Genomic DNA, 7,030 nt, shown 5'->3' on the forward strand with positions numbered 1-7,030 from the left:
AGATTTGGCTGGCGCCGCTGGGGCAGGTGCAAAGGTGCCATTGTATTGACCTGGAGCTTGTTACATTAAAATCCACATCTGGGAGGAAATCTAAAATGCTAATGAGGAACAAGTTGCAAGACATCACATATAGAACTAACTAGACACGACCGCTTCAACACATAGAACATGCTGATGAAGACTCAGTTATGCAAATAATCTGTAACGCCTGCTCTGTGCGTCAGAGGGAAAAGCCCCTGCATTTGTGCTGCCACTGCCGTTTTTCACTCTGGCCTCCTGCTCCCCTGGAAATGGGTGTTTTCCTAATGAGCTTCCATTTCTGCTCTATCCACAGGTCTCTGTTCAGTTCCTCATTCTGGGACACAAGACCGTGAAACTCTTTCAGAGGTGCCCACAGAACCCCGATAGCCACCTATGTCAGTTGGTGAACTAGACAAGAGGTTAGGTTTTAGTTTTCTGGATCTTTTATCTCATTCTAGGTTGCCTGAGAGTAGCCACTCCAAATTGTGAACAAGGTCAGGCTACACACTGTTAGTGGAACATCGGCCCTTGAAGAGTCTGGTGACTAATCTGGGCGTGAGATAAGATCAGGTGGTGCCCCAGAAGCAAGAAAACACTTCTGCATCCAAAGGCACATTGTAAAATCACACCTGCCCACATGCCACAGCAGGTCCTCAAAGACTACCAACCTCAAAGAAGCAAAGAACGCTTCCTTCTGGGCTCTCTGTCCCAATGCGCATGCCTTCCTCTGCTCTGTCCCAATGCGCATGTCTTCCTCTGCTCTGTCCCAATGCGCATGTCTTCCTCTGGCCCCTCCCCCCCCCCTTATATCCCCTCAAGAGGACGACAGACTTGGGCACAAAGAAGGAAGGAGGATATTTGGGTTCTCAATGCTGCTCAGAGGCCAAGAGCTCAGGCCTCAGTCTCTGGGTAGCACAGCGCCAGAAATCTGGTGTCTCAAGAGGTGATCATGATGACTGGGTCTCAGCAGTGGTCCCAGATCTGGGGCCATTGCACTGCCTTTACCCTGGGCTCCCCTGATTGTAGAGACTCACTCACTGCTCCACATTCTCAGCCCTCCTCCTTGACTTTGTTGGGGACCTCCCGACTGTTTTTATGTCCCTTCACTTTATTTTCAGTTGCTGTATCATTAGTAGATACGGGGTTCAAGAAAAACAAACTAACCCGATTATTTGTTCTTTTAATTTGTCTTTGGGGCAGCTGGGAAAATAACAGAGCCCATTCATTCAGGATGTTATTTAGAGCCTCATGGGAGAAGCCTTCCGAGAAAACTAGGAAGTAGTCTCAGAAGATGCCCATAGCAGGGATTTGTTTCCCAGTCTCAAAACGTTACCATACGACATAGTGCCTAGAGAAACGACAGGAGTATGACTCAGGATGCACTCAGTTCTCCAGAGGCATTTGTAGCATGATGGATTTGGGGGTTGCCCCAACACACCAGGTCTTCTGGGGGCCTCTGTACATAGATGAGAGGGTCTTCTGCACTCCAGAGACCCTCAGGTTCTTGTCAATCCCCAAGGAAATTCAATCCCTGGCTCCCTGCTACAGTGTTACCTGAAAAAATTGACTGTGATTGATCCCAAGAAAAGGGTAGAAAGACTGTAACTCCATCCTGCCACTATTCGGGCTGGGAGGTGAAAGTTTGATCAAAGGATGGAAGAACCAATATTTGGTCTTGCCTATTTGTTACCCTAAGGAAAATGGGGATATGGAAAGAAGCTAGGAGACATGCAACTGGATAGTTTATTCAGAAGCCCATAATTTGCTGAGCGCACAGACCCTTTTAGAATCGGAGCTTGGGATTCCAACAGCACAATAAGAATCCATGGTCCAGTGTGATGATCAAGAGCTACCTCCAGAGAAAAGATCAAAGGGGTTACACAAGGAAGGGAGAGAAACCCTGCTGCCCTATTTCTCAGCCGGCTAGTTAAGGACATTAAGATTTTAAGGTTATCTCAGCTGGCACCACTTGGGTATTTAGCTCTTTAACAGGGAAAGAAGAGAAGCTGAACAGCAAGCTTCGCCTCCTGATAAACACACAGAAAGCCTATATATAGCTTTCACCAAGGCCTTTCTTACATCTCAAAGATACACAAGTATAAGCTTCTATTTTCTTTTTGCCGAACACAATTTTAAATTTTTTAAATCATATTTCATATATTGCACTATACATTTAACACTATATAAAATGAATTCACGTACTTTTAAACAGAAAAAAAAGGGGGTGGAATTTCTTATCTAATGTAATTGTGTCAAGGGTGAGAAACAAATGCCTCCTAATGAGCCCCTCCATTAGGAGGAACCACCTCAGAATCACTTGACAGTCTCTGGAAAGGCAGTGTCGTCACAGTGCCTGGCATCGGATGCTGCTTCTGCAGCCTCTCATTACTGTACTGTGAAGTGAGAGTCCACCCCCAACTTCCTTCAAGGTCAAACTTTGAACTTTGCAAAGAGAATGCTCACTTGACACAACTTCCCATAATATTATTAGGCAATTATTTTACTAGCATCCTTGGCGCCTACAAATTGCAATTAAAATTGTGGTGAAATGCCTTAACACTGCGTGAGACATGAGAGGGCTTTAGCCTTGCCTTAGTGGACTTTCCTTTGTTGTGTTTGCTGTCATCTCTTGGAGGACGCTCTTTTCAGAAAGGAAACAAAGGGGAGAGGGGAGGTCAGGGTGAAGGGGAGATGGCAGGAGTGGAGAGAGAGGAAACTGTGGTCTGTGCTTATCCTATGAGAGAAGAGTCCATTTTCAATAAAAAGAGAAAAAGAAACATGTTTGCAGGTGCTTGCAACTTGCCAAGCACTGCACTGTGTGGAGAAATTTATACAGAGTCCATTTCTCCCAACAGGAGAGAAAAAGTCAGAGACACACCCGCTCCCACAGTTAGGAGTCTCACAAAAACACCGAGCTAACAGCCACAACATATATGCAGATAGCCTGGTGCAGACCCACGCAGGCCCCACACATGCCACTTCAGACCCCGGGAGCCCACATGTGCCCTGTTTAGTTGATGTTGTGGCCATGTTCTCCTGGTGTCCTCCATCCCCCCAACTCCTACAGCCTTTCCTCTCCCTCTTCTGAGGGGTTCCTGATCTCCGAGGCGAAGGACCAGATAGAGATCTCTAATTTAGATTCTCTCTCTCCAAATAATGTCTATCTGTGAGTCTCTGCATTTGGCTCCAATCTGCTGCCAGAGAAATCTTCCCCGATGATGTCTGAACAAGGACTGGTCTATGAGTTAGCAGAATATCGTTAGGAATCATTTCATCGGTTTCTCATTTTACAGACCAGTTGTATTTGGTTCTATGCTAGGTCTCTGGGTTATCCAGTCTCCAGATCCTGGATATCCACACAGTGTCAGCATGGCTTCCCTCTCATGGTGAGGGCCTCACATTTGAGATTCCTTGACTGAGAATTCTCTGTTTAGGTCTGTACCCCTTTTAAATTGGATCGCTGGGGTTTTTTAAATATCTAGTTTCTTGGAATTAAATTCTTGATAACAAATTCCTGAGCACTCGGGAGGCAGAGGCAGGCGGATTTCAGAGTTCATGGCCAGCCTCGTCTACTGAGTGAGTTCCAGGATAGCCAGGACTATATAGAGAAACCCTGTCTCGGGAAAAAAAAACACAAAACAAAAAACAAACAAACAAACAAACAAAAACTACAAATTCCTTGATAATCAAATTTCTTGATAATAAATTCTTATTATTTTAGATACTAGTCCTCTACTGGATGAGGAACTGATAAAAATATTTTCCCATTCTGTAGGCCGTGGCTTTGCCTTAATGACAGTGTCCTTTGCCTTACGTAAGCTTTTCAGGTTTCACGAGGTGCCATTTATTAATTTTTGATCTTAAGTGCTTACACTGCAGAAAGTCTTTCCCTGTGACAATGAGTTCAAGGCACTTTCTCTTCTATTAAGTTCACTGTATCTGGTTTTATGTCGATGTCTTTGATTCACTTGGACTTGAATTTTGTGAAGGGTATTAAGTATGGTTCTATTAACATTTTTGTATGTGCAGATATCCAGTTTGACCAGCACTATTTGTGGAAGATGCTATCTTTTTTCCAGTGTGTATTTCTGACTTCTTTATCTAAAAATACCAGGTGTCTATAGGTGTGTGGATTTATGTCTGGGTCTTCAGTTCGATTCTACTAATCAAGGTGTCTGTTTTTTATGCCAATACTATGCTGGTTTTGTTACTATAACTCTGTGGTACAACTTGAAATCAGGGATCGTGATACCTCCAGAAGTTCTTTTCTTTCTTAGGATTGTTTTAGCTATCCTGGGCTTCTTTGTTTCTGCATATCAAGTTGAGAATTGTCCTTTCAAGTAAACATGCTTTTTATATCAGAAAATATGGAATAGCTACAGAATATATGGGGAAATGAGGTATCAAATCTGTACAAGAAAAGCTGAGTAAGAACCCTTTAGCCTAATGTTGCTTCTTTTTACTTGTGGTTGTTCATTGTACACACTTATGGGTTTCACTGTGACATTCTTAGACATGTGTATGACATGCTTTGATATGATTCACTCCCTTTACCCTACTGTCCCCTTCCCACTCCTACTGTCTTCCTCTTCCCAATGAGTCCTCCACCTGCTTTCAACACTCTTTCTTTTGGTTGAGATTCTGTAATGAGAGAAACCGCACAACATTTGTCTTTTGGGGTCTTGATTATTTCATTTAATGTGATGATCTCCAATTCTATATATTTTCCTACAAATGATATAATTGCATTCTTCTTAATGCCATAATGATAGATAGATAGATAGATAGATAGATAGATAGATAGATAGATAGATAGATGACAGATAGTAGATTAGATGTTATAATAGATAAATAGATAATGATAGATAACATGGTAGGTAAGAGATAATTGGTAAATAGATGAGTATGATAGATAGATAAATAGATGATAGATAAATAGGTGATGATAGATAGCTAGAAAGATGACAAAAAGGCCAACAGACAGACAGACAGAAGCATAGGTAGATGATAGATTTCACACTTTCTTTATCCATCTATCTGTGGTGGGCGTCTGGGCTGACTCCATATCTAGAGTACTGTGCACTGAGCCTGGGAAACACGGATGTGCTGTAGTCACAGTCCTTGAGTATATCCAGGAGCAGGAGAGCCAGATCACCTGACAGCTCTTTTTCTAGTTTTTACAAAGCCCCTTCATAATGATTTCCATAGTGAGTACACAGATTTACATTCCCACCAATAGTGAGTGCTGGCTCTACATCCAGAGTGTCCTCGCTGCAGTTAGCTTGTGATTTGTCTTCTCGGTGAGAGCCACTCTGACTGAGGTAAGATGAAATCTTGATAGAATTTTGATTTGAATTCCTTGATAACTGAAGATAGTGAACATTTACTCATGTATTTAGTGGTCATTTGAGTAATTTTTCTTTTGATAATTATATAATTCTTCTGCTCATATATGTATTGATTATTTGGGTATTTAGTGTTAAGTTCTCTATATTATGTAGATAGTAATCCCCTGTCAGCATAGGTTTTTCTCACATTTAACATGTCAAGTTTCTATACTGGACAATTCTCCAACTCCTTATAGACTCTACCTTGGCCTCTTACAATCTAATTCAGTTCTGATACAAACTACCTAAAGTTAAACACAAAGCCCACAGCTCGGTTCCATGAAGCTGCTTCCCATGTCAGATGCTAATCAAGGCCAATGGATGGCCAAGGTTACTCCTGTCATTGACACTGTGAAATCACCTGATTCAGTGACCTTTCCTCAGTTCTAATATTTTGCTGTACTAGCTCACAGAACTCAGAGAACAACTTCAGGTTAATTAGAAAAGATATTAAAAAGATATAAAAATAAATTAAAGGATGTAGGGCAAGATCCAAACAGTTCCTGGAAACATGGGACTCTGACCTGTTAAATTAAAGTTCACCCTCCCAGCACATGGGTGTGTTCACCAACCTACAAGGTATCCCGGCCCACAGGAATCAGCATGGCATAGACATGATGGGAACATTATCTGATTTCTCAACCCTCTCTTCTCCCTAGAAGATAGCAGGTGAAAGTGAGCATGTCAAGTCCCTAGTCATGGCATGGTTTCTGGTGACCAGCTGTCCTGCTGAGACTATCAGGAGTCCTGCTGAGCTGCCTCAGTGGAACAAGTTCTCCTGTACCCCGTTCTCCTGTACCCTAGCATATTCAGGGACTGAGGAGTTCTATGCATGTCATATTCATCACTAAAAAAAAAAATTCCTGAAAGTCAGGAGTACTGTGTTAGGAACCAGAAACAGAGACCAAATGTTTGTGTTTTACTATGTCAGAAATCACAGTCAGGAAATGAAGGAGAAACAATACATCTAACTATCCCTTCACTAAGGAGTTTTTGTACAATACATAATTAAAGGAATTGTTTTGATTCTAATTGTGCTATGCTTGTTATTTTAACTAGACTGAAGAATTGTAGGCACTCAACCTTTAACTTATTGTTATGGGAGATATTTTAGAGCTGTAGCCCTAAGGAACTTATTATGCAAGGCGTCTTTTTTGATGGCTAAACACCACATTCTCCTCTATTTCATATTTGGTAATTTCTACTACAGACTAATGGCTTGAATGACCAAGAGCAGTGTTAATAGAACACCACGACCAAGAGCAGTGTTACAGAACACATGACCAACAGCAGTTTAAGGAAGAAAGCATATATTTTAGCACATGATTCCAGAGGGAGAGTTCATCATGGTGAGGAAGGTGTGGTATGGTGGCAGATGCATTCATGAAGCTGACAGAGGGAGAAGAAGAGGAAGACGGAGACAGAGACGGAGATGGAGACAGAAACACAGAGAGACAGAAACACAGAGAAAGACTCATGGAGAGAATAGGGAGCAGTGTGGGATCATAAAAAAAAAAGGATTCTGGGGCTGGTGAGATGGCTCAGTGGGTAAGAGCACCCGACTGCTCTTCCAAAGGTCCAGAGTTCAAATCCCAGCAACCACATGGTGGCTCACAACCATC

Source organism: Mus caroli, chromosome 3, assembly GCF_900094665.2.
Source record: "Mus caroli chromosome 3, CAROLI_EIJ_v1.1, whole genome shotgun sequence".
Taxonomy (NCBI): domain Eukaryota; kingdom Metazoa; phylum Chordata; class Mammalia; order Rodentia; family Muridae; genus Mus; species Mus caroli.